This window comes from Condylura cristata, unplaced genomic scaffold, assembly GCF_000260355.1.
Source record: "Condylura cristata isolate star-nosed mole 26May11 unplaced genomic scaffold, ConCri1.0 scaffold00015, whole genome shotgun sequence".
Classification (NCBI taxonomy): Eukaryota; Metazoa; Chordata; class Mammalia; order Eulipotyphla; family Talpidae; genus Condylura; species Condylura cristata.
The window spans coordinates 27,464,301-27,477,437 of NW_004567116.1; the positions used below are offsets into that span (position 1 = coordinate 27,464,301).

The 13,137-nt window shown below is 42.2% G+C and overlaps 1 protein-coding gene across 4 annotated transcripts in view; it reads left to right on the forward strand.

Moving 5' to 3' along the window:
- Positions 1–9,307: 9,307 nt before the first annotated feature.
- PIK3C2A (phosphatidylinositol-4-phosphate 3-kinase, catalytic subunit type 2 alpha) overlaps positions 9,308–13,137 on the forward strand; it is an 81,775-nt gene continuing 77,945 nt past the window's right edge. For all 4 annotated transcript variants that reach the window (XM_012725643.1, XM_004683011.2, XM_012725644.1 and 1 more), the window contains exon 1: positions 9,308–9,434. The gene's annotated coding sequence lies outside the window, so the exon portion shown is untranslated. The remainder of the gene's footprint in view (positions 9,435–13,137) is intronic.

Sequence of the window (13,137 nt, forward strand, 5' to 3'; positions counted from 1 at the left end):
TAAATAACACAGTATCTGTAATGCTGAGCACAATGTCAACAGTGAGAACGCAATAGATGGAAGGAAGTTGTAGTTACAAAACAATTTGAAGACAAGCCAAGATACGAGGTCGTGAAGAACTAAACCGAATGAGCAACTAAATGTCAGGACTTCAGAAAATGGAGAGATTACTGTCAGCCACAGTACCATAATTCCCTGTTAATATCCCATCCTGTGAGAAGGGTTTAAAAAATCTTTTAAAATGTTCATGTGAAAAGATTGGCAGTGCTCTACAGCTGTAAGACTCTTTTAGCATCCCTCTCTGCTTTCTTTGCACGGGTAGCAGTTCTCATGTTACATTCCCTTCATCCTCTGAAAATGATTGCTTGAGCCAAGTTCATCTCACCCCCTCCTTGGTCTGGAGCATCTCTCAGCTGCTGAGTTGATCACCATGCTCTGGTGTTATAACAACTGGAGACTCTGTCAGATGAAAGTCTCAGCAACTACTCATCCCTGTGACCTCTGAACTCATTCCTAGCTGCAGCTGCCAAGCCAGAGGGCATCCACACAGCAGCCAAATCCACTGAGATGGGGCTGCCACAGGAGGGGTGGCTGGAATTGGGACTTTGATTAGGAGCCTCATCATTGGTTATGCCAGGCTCTTCTATACCATCTTGGGCTTGGCCCTCTCAGAGGCCATGGGCTCTTTTGCCAGATGGTGGCCTTTCTCATGCACTTTGCCTTCAGGAGGAGCTGTCTCCACCTCCCTCCACAGTTCCTTCTCTCATGTCTCATCTACCCTGTACCTTTTCTTGCACCTGCTTTGGTGCAGCCTGGGGAAAGTGTTTGGTTCAGGGTTTGACAGGGAAGACAAATAAATACTGTATTAATGAGATGGATAAAAATCTTTTCGGCGCTTAACCAATTGCTTTTATTGGAAATATTTGAATTCCACATATTCCCAGATACCCTGACCCACTTTGAGGTCTCTGTGCCTGTGCTCATGTCTTCCCTCTGCCTTAAGCTCCAGGTATCTGACACAGTCTTCAGACCATCCCCTTGGGGAAGCCTCCCTTGGGTCTCCCTCTTTAGCTTGACCTGGTGCTCTGCTGTGGGCTCCCGGTATAATAGCTTTTACCACAGTGCACTGATAGTTTCTATTTGTATGCTTTTTTGTGGTTTTTTATTGCTGTGTTGTTCTGCTTTTGGATTTACTAGACAGTAATCTTTTGAAGAACACAGTCAAGGTTGTATTCATCTTCATTTCCCTTGTAACATGACGAGCTCCTGTCTGACCTCAATCAACATTTATTGAACCTAATTGGCTCTAATATAGGATTCTGCTAGAAAATTTTGGACACAAGTCTTTGAAGGACATAAGCTTAAGCACCCTACCACAACATTATCACAGTTTTATGATATGAGAACTAAACTGGACCCCATCCTTCATTAGACCCTGAAGCTGCACAACTTCACATACTTCTTAAGCTATTTTTACATACCTTCCAAACAAATTTTTTTTATCTTTTTCTTTTGATAGTTCAGTTTCCAATCAAAAAAATATTAGCATTCAGTGCAGTCATATTTATTTCTCACCAAAATTACTGAGTTAAAAGTAATGTATTCTCTGCTTAATGAAATAAGCCAGAAAGAAAAAGAAAAATACTGGGTGGTTTCACTCATAGCAGGTGCATAAAAGACTGGGGTCAAGGGGAAGGGGGCTGGACAGGTGAATAATAATGAACAACTATATATATAACAGAGACATTTTATGGGGGTGGAGTGGAGGATGGGATCAAAAATGGGGGGATCAGTGCACAGGACTACCATGATGGCACACGGGTGATTTGGTGATGGAAAGTCCATGGGGATTACAGCTGAGATGGGAAAAGGCACAAAATGATGTAAAAAATAAGCCATTATAATAAACAAAAGTAATGCATGCTCATGGTAACAAAGTCAACATGAATAAAAGGAATATATAGTAAAAAGGAAGATTTCCCTTCTGTTACTCACCCTTAAGTCCCTTAGGTCTTCTTTGTAGATGTAGCCATCCATAACTATCAATTTCTTTTGTGTCTTTAGAGGAAAGCAAATCCTACATCATGGAAAATCCTATACTATTATAACACACTCCAACTTGCAACATAGCATTCCACAGGTTACTTGACAACTTGGCTTTTTCCTTTAACTGAATACATTGGAGATTTTTTCTGATCAGTACATCTTTTATCAGATACATAGTATTCCATTTCTAATTTTACGATGCGCCAAATCTGCTATGATATACCATTCCCTAGTGCTGCAAATCTAGGTTGATTTCACTCTTTACTTACTATATGATTATTATAGGTTGAATGATGTCAAATTCATGTTTGTTGTTGTCTTAACCCCTAGTGTCTCAGAATGCGACCTTATTTGCAGACAGATTCCTTATAGTGACAATTAAATTAAAATGATGTCATTAGGTTGAACTTTAATCCAGTATGACTGGTGTCCTTGTAGAAGAGAAATTTGGATAGAACATTTAGGAGGGGAAATCACATGAACATATAGCAGGATAACAGCATTTATGAGAAGGTTCTAAAATAGATCCTTCCCATTATAACTCTCAGGAATGATGACCCTGCTAACACCTTGATCTTAGACTCCTGGTCTGAAAAAGTGTCTAAGTTTATTGTATAGGTAAGTCAATTTGTGGTACTGCATTATGGCAGGCCTAGCTTAGCAAACTAAATACAGTAATGCTCTAACAACTATTCTTATATGTATATATTTTTCCACAATGATCTATCTGACTGCAACCTCATGGGAAACCTTGAGGCAAAAGTGCCAACCTGAAAGATTTTTTATCCATTTCATTAGTATAGTATTTCTCTGCCCTGTCAAACCTTGAGCCAACCACTTTCCTCAGGCTGCACCAAAGCAGGTATAAGAAAAGAGCAGCAACTAAGTTTTGGGGTAATTTGCTATGTAGCAGTAGGTAACTAATTTATCCTTCATCCTCCTCACTACTTCTCCTGCTATTCCCTACATAACTTGGACATAGCTCTATCACTGTCACTAGATGGGGGAGGGAGCACCTAGCCTCTCAGCCTGATCCCAACCTTCCCAAACAGACAGACACACTACCAACTGCTATCCAGTGCACTATCAGTCAAGAGTCAGAGGGATGGACCAAGGAGTTGCTGCTTCTAAGCCCAAGAAAAGGCACTTGGTACCCTCTGGTCAAGATTGAAAAGTAGAATCCACAGACACCAGTGAAGGCAGCAAGCAAGCCAGCAAGGTAAGAGTGTTCTGAGGAGACCCCCTCTGGGCATGAGAGACTCAGGAGGTGTTATGATAAGGGTTCTAGGTCTGGGTTTTGAGAACAGAAGAATTAAAATTTATTGGCTGAGAAAGCAGTGACAGGGGACTTGGCTAATGTCCATCATTGTAGCCAGTTGTGAGCACTCAACAGCTGCAGCTCAGGGGTTGTGCAGGGCTTGTGGCCATCTCCAAGGCGAGTATCTCTTGGAAGCTGTATGCTCACAACACCAGGTTGAACCGGTCTAGTCTGAGATTTACAATCACCACAGCTAGTCTGGTAAACTGTAGAAAGACAGCGCAGAAATGGTCAAAACAAAACAAAAGCCAATGAGCCAAGGAAATTGATGGCAGGGCCTGGTCATTAGATTTTTAAGCTTTTAGTGACCAAACCATGGGAACAGCAACATTTTTGGCCTTGATTCCTATCTTGTCCCTGTTCGGGGACCCTTCCTGTCTCAGTAATGCTCTCAACATCACACTGTATCATTTTTGTGTCTAAGTTTGTTTCCCTTACTTGATTGGCTCCAAGGTCAGGAATCTTGACTCAGTCAGCTTTATTCTTATTGTGTCTGATGCAAAGTTCTAGCCACCTAGCTTGTTCCCTAGCTCATTACCTCTAAACTGAGCTGCCCAAATTCTTGACAGCTCTCCTCTAATTCTTCTCTACCCAGCCCTAAAAACCTCTCTTTCCCCCTAGAATGGACATACTTACTTTTGTAACATACACTAAGTGGCACTAATTATAGAGTAATGTGAATCCACAGAACTCTAACTGTAACTGTGAATCCACAGGACTTGGGTCTTTGTGTCCCATCACATATTTAAAAAGCTGAACACCAACCCCACAGCTAAGTCAATGACATCTGTTGAGGAGTAAAACTCTTAAGTGGTGACTTGCCAGAGTCCCTGACAGCTGACATATCTGTTAGAACATATCAGTTAAACAATAATTACAGCCCAATTCGAAAACATTACCAACTTTTTCTAGAAGGAGCAAGAAGTTAAGAAATTCCTTCAGTTAGCATCCAGTGAGTCCGGTGGGTGGCAGAGGAGGGCTCTGTTGGGGGCGCTGTTAGAGGACCCCAGTGGGTCAAGCAGGATAGACATTGCTAATAATCACGGTTGACTTTAAATACTGGTAGCAAGATGACTTCTGATTTGTAATCTTAGGGAATTTATAGATAAATGAAAAACATCAGTAATCATCCACTAAGAGTAATAAATAGGCCTTCAATGAACCTCACGAGGGCTGGGCTAGCAGCAAGGTTTCATAAGACGAGGTATTCTTTTCTTCCCACGTCTGGCTGGCAGAGCAGCTTTTGCGGCCATTTCAGAAACCGCCCTCACTCTGTTCAACACGTGCAGCAAAAGCACCCATCCTATTTGCCCAATCTTTGCCTCCTTCCAACTTCCTGGCTCTTGCTTCATCTTGGCTTGCTCCTACCCTGTGTGTTCATCATTCCGAAGATCCTTATTTCAAACCACAGTGATAGACAGGTTGGGACAGAAATGCTTGACTTCTGGTGTTCTTTTTTCAGGGTTGTTGTCTAAACTGTCAATAGAAAAGCACATCAGTATTACACCAGTGTCCAGGTAGGAAAGGAGCCTTCAGTGATCATAATCCCCCTGCCTAGCTGTTTCCCACAAAGCCAACTCCATCTCTTCCCATCCACTTCATAGCTGCCACATAGTTCTCAAATACCATGGAGACAGAGATCACTGTAAACTGGTCCTTGCTCCGTTACCAGCAAACTGGTAACTCCGTTACCAGTTTCTCCTGGATAGCAGCCATTGCTTACAAATGTGCAGCAAGACCCACACTTATATGGCAGAAATTCTACAAAGTCTCTTGACTTTCAGAGGAAGGGCACACAGGCAACTCTGTATCTGGTCTCTCTGCGTCAAGGAAGCCTGTCCCTGAGTCACAAGCTCAGAAACTAGGGTGGGAAGCTGACTGGCATCAGAAGACTAAAGGAGAAATCTTTTTTTAAAACACACCTTTGATCACTGGAAAACCTAAAACCCTCCTCTTAAAACAGAAATGTAAATTATTAATATGATCTCCCTGGCATGACATGATCTGATTTCCTCACTACCACATCTAAAATCACTTCTCCTTTGTTCTTAGTACAATAGCAATGCTGGTCTTTTGTTCTTCATTTGAACCATACACTTTCCTCCCATACGTCTTGTATCTGCCATACATCTTGCCCTCTACCTGTTTTACCCTCATCTTTGCCCAGTTTCTAGTCATTATTACTTCCTCAGGGAAAATCTTTTTACCTGCATTTATTTTTTAAAGTTTTTTTTTTTAAATGCATACAAGAACTGTGGTACAGGCCAGTGGTGTGGAGCATGTGAGGATTCACCAGAGACAGAGTGGGTAACAGAACAGGTGGGTCAACAGAAATACACTGCTGATAGGAGCAGCGGGAGAGACAGGAGAGGTCTGCTGTGCCATGTGGGCCCCCTCCCTGGCTGGGGATCAAACTTGTGCTGCAGTGGCTGTAGATAGCTTCATAGTTCTGTGCTGTAACCCCTTGCGCCACCAAGGAGGCCCTTTATCTGCATTTTAAAACAGAGAGCCCTTAGCTTTCCTTCATACCACTTACTACAATTGAGATTAAATGACTAATTAAACTCTATGTTTAATGTTTGACTCCCCTGTTTAACCCTCAGTATATGAGGACAGGGCCACCTTATCTTGCTCACTACTGTCTCCATACCACAGACCATAGTATCTGATTACTGAAAATCTCAAATCATTTTTTCTTTCATTGAAGAGTTATGGTGCAAATATTCCCTATTCCTTCTATAAACTTCATATCCATTCATACATCTCATCCAATGTTCTCAGAGTCATTTCTCTAAGACAGTGTTATCTACCTTATACAATGATCTCTGAGAGGTAGACTGCTGCTTTTAAGTGTGTGGTAAAGAACCCAGCAGAGTCCTAGTGAGGGGAGAATACAATGTTGGGAAAGCAAAGAAAGGAACAGATTTATTTATCAAAGATGTTTTGTAGCAACTTTTTGCTGTTAAAATCCCTGGCCAGTTGGGGGCGATATAAAGTTAAAGGGGCATGGGATGTGTGCTCAGACCCAGGTTTATGCATTCAGACCCAGGTTTGTGCAGTCAGACCCAGGTTGGATCCCAGCTATACTATTTTGTAGCTTTGTGACTGGGCAAGTTCATCATGCTCTCTGCTCCTCAAATCTCTCAGCAATAAAATGAGGATATAATAATGATACCTTTTTTTTTTTAAAGATTTATTTATTTATTTATTTATACAGAACTGGGGTACAGGCCAGAGATGCGGAGGGTGAGAGGATTCACCAGAGACAGAGCGGGAAGCAGAACAGGCAGATCGATGAAGTACACTGCTGAGGGGAGCAGCGGGCGGGTCAGGAGAGGTCTGCCGCGCCATGTGGTCACCTCCGGGGCAGGCGGGGATCGAACTCATGTGGAAGTGGCTTTAGTTTCTCAGTGCAGTGCTTTAACCCGCTGCGCCACCAGGGAGGGCAAATAATGATACCTTTTTATAAGTTTGTTGGAGAGGTTCAATGAGTTGTACAATACTAAGAGCAGGGCCTGGCCTTAGCAGTAAATGTAAGTCACTATTTCATGCTCAGAAATGTCAGCCCCTATTTTTACCTGTGGTAAAATAAGATCTCCTGGGCCTCCCTGGTGGTGCAAGGGGTTATAAGTTACAGCACTATGAAGCAATAGACTGCCACTGCAGCATGAGTTGGATCCCCAACCAGGAAGCTAACCCACATGGTGCAGCAAACCTCTCCTAGGGGAGCTCACTGCACCCCTCAGCAGTGTATTTCAGTTAGTCCACCTGTTCTGCTCCCACTCTATCTCTGGTGAATCCTCTTATTCCCCACCTCTGTATCTCTAGCCTACACCCCAGTTCTTGTATTCATAAATAGAATAAACCTTAAAAAACATAAGATCTTCCATTTTACCCCAGTGCCCACTTGGTACTGGAAGAAGTTTGGGAATATTTGTGGTACTGTGAAGTTCTCTGTGGGAGGTTAGGATTGGAACACTTTGAAAATATAATGCCTCCTCCTCATTTCTTTTCTCTTCTTTGAAATCTTAATGTTGGAGCTAGTGGGTGAAAGGAAGAGGAGAAACAGCTGCTATTTGGTTCCAAATGACAGCAGCATCAGTATGCACTTTCTTGTAGAAATCTGTTTTGGTTATTTACACATGTATATTTACAAACTCCATTACCAGACAGACGAAATATCCTGATGGAGGCCAGCCAGTTCAGATGCTAGATACCTGGTAACTTGTGAATGTGGAGCCTAGAACCACTAGGCTCCCTTTGTTCTTTTTAGCCTTATTGGGGCCCTTCTTGTCAAACAGAGCCTGCTATGTATAGGCCAATCAAGAGCATAATAAAATAATTGAAGATAGAATTGCAACAATGAACTCATTCAAGCAAGGGCTGCTGGAACCCTGGGGAAAATATTTCTCATAAAAAAAATACAAAAATGCCCAATAGTTAATCTCACCTTAAGACACAGTGTTCTCTCAAGGCCTCTTCCTTCTTTTCTGAAAGCACACACAGTTCTGGAGCAGAAGTTAGGAAGCAGACTCTCCACCAACCCCCAAGTTGCTTTTCCCTCCCTTTTTAATCTTGTGGAAGAGCTGCCAATTTTAGAAATTCCTCCTTTGATCAGAAGATAAAGCAGAACAATGCTGTGGACTAAATGGGTTCCTAAGGGACATTCTTCTAGGGTGTGTAAAATCTACTTGGAAGTGTATATAGGGCAGTGTTACCAGGAAGTAGGTGAAAAGCTAAGAGTGGGAAGGGGCGTTGGTGGCCAAGACAAGAGTTGAGTGCATTCACATTAGATCCTCATTTAATCCTCCCAACAGCCCAGGAAGGACCATAGACAAGAGTTGGTGGCCAAAGCCACAAGTGATTATCATACAGGTGCTTCTGGACACCTCTATATAATGACAAATTCAGCAAGTCGTTGGGTGTAGGCATGTTTATCACAGTTGGGGGGCTTCATCCATTTCACATCCTCCCTTCAAAAGAAAGGAAAGAAAAAGGCATGTGGCAAAGAATCAAGTGTCATTCCCATTATTTGTTGGAGGTAAATTTTACTGAGAATTGCAGTCTAAACCTATCCTGCTAGATTGTGAACCTCTGGAAGAAGTGGACCTCATTGTCAGGATAGTATGTTGTAAAATATTACAGATTAGAGTCAGAACTGAATTCGAACAGAGCACCAACTTCACTCGGTAAATGAGGATACTTTTTCTTTCTCCTTGATATGCTTATGTAATTTTTTGATCTAACATTTGAGGGCTAAATGTTTTACAAGCATAGTCTTGTTTAATTCTCATATTCCAGAGGTTATATGTGAAAATAGTGTTATAATGTAAAAAAAGAACCTTCTGGTTGTGAGTTATTACTGGGTTATGGTCCTTCCTGGGCTGTTGGGAGGATTAAATGAGGATCTAATGTGAATGCACTTTAGACAATCCACGTGATGTGTTACTGATTACACACCCTGCAGCACCTGATCTACTGACTCGACTCAATAAATGCTGGTTGAAATGAGCAATTTCATATTTTGCCCGTTCCTTTCAGTCTTCGGATCACAATTTAACCTCAGTGCAGTCTGGAGCCTCGATCCGAGTAGCGATAAGTGCCAAGACCCTGGAGGGGGCTTGGGAACAATAGCGTACTTGGGTGTTTGGGGGGGCTTTGGATGGGGGCTGGAAAGGTAAGCGATTGGGGTCCACAAAGGCCGCCCTTCCCAGGTCTGGGACAGCACGGAGAGACGTCCAGGCTTAGTTCCGCAACCCCGAGGGAAGTCGAACCCTGGCACCACTACAGCGATCCGCGCCTCACGGGACTCGTTCAAGCTCCGCCCACTACCTCAGGTAGGTCGTCTGCACCAGCCAATCCACAGGACGCCTGGCCAAGGGAGGCGGTGCTTCCCTGGCAGGAAATGACGTGTGGTGCTTGGCTGGCCGCGGAGTCCGCCGAAGCTGTCCGCGGCCGCTGAGGCGACTGAGGGGAAAATGTCTCGGACCGTGACAGTTGTGGCGGCTCGGGTTGTGGTGGCGGCTCAGGCTCAGGCAGCGTGAGGTGAAGAGCGGTCGGAGCGGCGAGGGTGGGTACCCAGACCCCTGCTGTCCACCGGCGGAGAGGGATACAAGGATGGGAGGATCCCTTGCCGCGGCTCCCAGCCCCCCGGGTCCTCCCCCTTAACCCTCCATCCCGTGGGCTTGACGCTGCCCTATCCCGACTCACCACCCTCCTGGCCTTGCTTCTATCCAGGCGGTGTCTACTGCCCCTCCGTAGGTGCGGAGGGCCCGCGCCCCCACCAGGCCCCTGTTGTCTCGGAGGGGGGTGGTGCCTGGGAGTTAGTTTTGTCCCAAAGTGGGAGGGGAGACCAACCCCCTCCCTCCTCCCAATCCCCGGTGCCGGGGGACGGGGTTGGAGCCGCGGTGCCAGTTCTGTTCTCCGGTGGAATTGTTAGGCTCTGGCGACTGTGTGTTGCCCGTCTGTTATTATGCCTCCCCCCCCGCCCCCCCGGTTCTTTTCACCTCCTGGTCCCATCTCCGGCTTTGGGGCTGAAGACTTTTCCTTCCCTCTTCCCGGAGATCGTTACTTTGCCGCGAATCCACTTGTTTCGGGAAGACTGTACTATTTCAGTGTATATATAGCGCTTCATCTTTTTGAGAGTACTGTCAAAAGGAAAATATTGGCGTAACTCTTCCTGAGTAACGGGGGAACAGTAAATAATTCACGGGGGAAAAGCACATACTTACTTCCCTCACTGAATGATTGGCTTTAAAAACGAGATTCGCCAGCTGTGATTTTCTATTTCTTTTTTTTTTTTTTTCCGGGGAAGGGCAGAGATTGAGGAAGGCCGTGAGGAAGCAGAAAACTGAGGCGCAACATCTAGAGATAAACTGGGAGAGTGTCCATAGTACTAATTCTTTCCCTAAATTCACTTGATAGCACTTGAGCTTGTAATTTTATTTATTTATTTTTAACAGTGGGCGTTGGTTTCAGTGTAAGGAGTGTTTCCTTTTGAACAGGATTACCTATTAGAGCGTTACCCTAAAAATCTTTCCATGTGGGTGTCAGGCAGAAAAGCTCTGTTGAGAATATTGTTTAATATATTGAAACATCAACCCACAGATTAGAAGAGATGTAGAAAAGAAGAAAGCTATTGTTAGAACAGCAGTGAAGACAATATAAAGGGAGAAGGCTGCTCACAGATCCCAGGAAAGACTTTGTACCTTTGCACCCTTGACTTACGGTTCAGGTCTGCACAAGGTCTCTTAGCAGATTTGCAGTGGACGTGTTGGTGCTCTTCATAGCAGCAAATTAGACCCAAGTGCCTTGTTGAAGTATATAAACTTTGGAACTCTTAAGACAGTCTTTGAATACCAAAAGGCATAATGACCAAGTAAAGAAATTTGTTAAAATTCAAAAAGATTTTATATGGCTACAAAGTACAGATAAAATTTTTTTCCATGTTTAACTGTCTAAACTCTAACGCAATTTTTTCTTATGAAAATCTGTAGTTATTGCTTTGCATGTGTACTTTTTTGGCCAACTCTATTTTAATGTTTTCCTTGGTAAGTTTCAACAGCTCTTCCTGTTTTGTGGAACATAAAAATTGGCATACTTACATTTAGAAATTTTACGTTTAGGAATTTTAGAAATGCTGTGTGTTGTTATCTATTTTATCTATATTGTTTCTCCCTCTTGCCTTGTGAATGTTCCTAAAATTTTCAATTAAAGATTGCTGTATCAGTCTCTCTGTCCAGGAATCTTTTGTTAGCAGTGTTTTTGCTCTTAGCAAGCACATTCAATAAGTGAACTTCTTATACCTAACAAGAGTGTTGAATCCCAAAAGCTCAGAGTTTTTATCAGAGCATGAGACCAAACTTTTCAGAGCAGCAGTGTAAAGTACTTTTTAAAAAATGCATTTTCCCATTGTTTTTATTTTGATATTATACCGGCCATATTCCAAAAAGAATTTAAGGCAGGCAAATGATAAAGGTGAATGTTTTACTGCAATGCATTCAAATAGTGTGTGATTTGACATGCTAGTTAAATCAGAGAAGAGCTAAAAAGTGGCTATAATTGTTTCACAAGGCTTGCAAGGATGCCATACATTGCAGTGGTTTCAGGGATGGAAAGAGAGAGAGACAGTCAGTGTGAGACAGACAGTGCCTGCCCTCAAATTCTCTAGGCCATCTGTGGAGACAAACTTAAAACTATATCAGTATGGTTATAAGGGCAATGGTAGGTCCCAAAATACTATAAAAGATTTGTCATCTGGGCTGGGAGATGGAGAGAGAATAAGTGCATCTATTGAGAGAGAGGATGCTCAAAGTGAGTCTTGAAGAATGAGTATCTACCATTAATGAGGTGGGGATAGAAATAATAAGTTCTAGATCCTGCTGCAATACTATGAGTGAGATATTAAGGATACTGCTTAATACTGTATAAGTTTTCCTATTTGAGTATAGTATATTTTCCTGTATATGTGTAGGATATTTTACATTTTGAGGTAAATCTTTGAATTCTGGAATGCATTTTACACTTATATCTCAATTTGGACTGGTCACATTTTAAGCACTCGGTAGCTATTAGATACCTTACTGGATGGTGCAGATCTAGAATATGAAAATCCTGTATTTCTATCTTGAATCCTACTTGAAAAGGACAAACAATGAGGAAAAGGAAAAACATTTCAATGAGAAGTGGTTTTAGTGTTTTTCTTCTACTTTAAAAGGGCACATTTAGTAGGAAAAAGAAATACCTGCGTAGACACAGGTGGGCAGTCTTGACAAGCTCTGCCAAGAAATGTATTACTAGTGATTTATAATTCTAGTCATTTTAGTAGTATGCTCTTTTGATTGGAATTATGTTCTCCTACTTGGAGATAATGCCACTGTAGGATATTTTTCAGGTTGTTCATTTTTGATATCTTTATTTTGTACTTCTGTGTATATTTTGTATTCCTCCTTTTCCCTGCAGTTTTATTTATGACATGATAGAGTCAAAACACAATTGGAGAGTGCACATAAATGTTGTAGACTACAAGGAGAATTATGCAACTTTATAGTTGCATAAATTTCACATTTCTATCTCAGCAAAGTATGAGGGTTCCAGTTTCCTTCACATCCTTGCCAACACTTAAAAAATATATATAGTTATTCTAATAGGTGTGAAACGGTATCTCATTGTGGTTTTGATTTGCATTTCCCTGTGACATCTTCTCATGTCTTATTGCAGTAAACTGACTTTTTAAATGGCTGTTCCCAGTAACTGGACAGATGTAATATACAGATTTTTTAAATAACTGTTATATGCTTGTCATTCTTTATAATTTTTTTAACTGACGTTATGAGATAAGATCTGTGTTTTACAGATGAGAAAAACCCAAGACAAAGGGAGATTAGTTATTTTTTAACAGTTTATTTTTACATCATTTTGTACTTTTTTTTTTCATCTCAGTTGTAATCCCGCAGGTTTCCCATTACCAAGTCACTCGTGTGCCATCACCATAGTCCTGTGCACTTCCCTCCCCACGCCTCCACCCCCATTTTTTATCCCATTCCCCACTCTACCCCCACAAAATGTCTCTGGTATGTGGCTGTTCATTATTCTTATTATTTTCTCACCTGGTCCATTATACTGCTATGAGTGAAACCATCCAGTATTTTTCTTTCTCTTTCTGGCTTATCTCACTAAACATGATCTTTTCCAGTTCAAAGGGAGATTAGTTTTAAGATTATTTAAACTCAGTTGTCTGTTTTCTTTATTCTACAAACTTAACAGCTTCATGC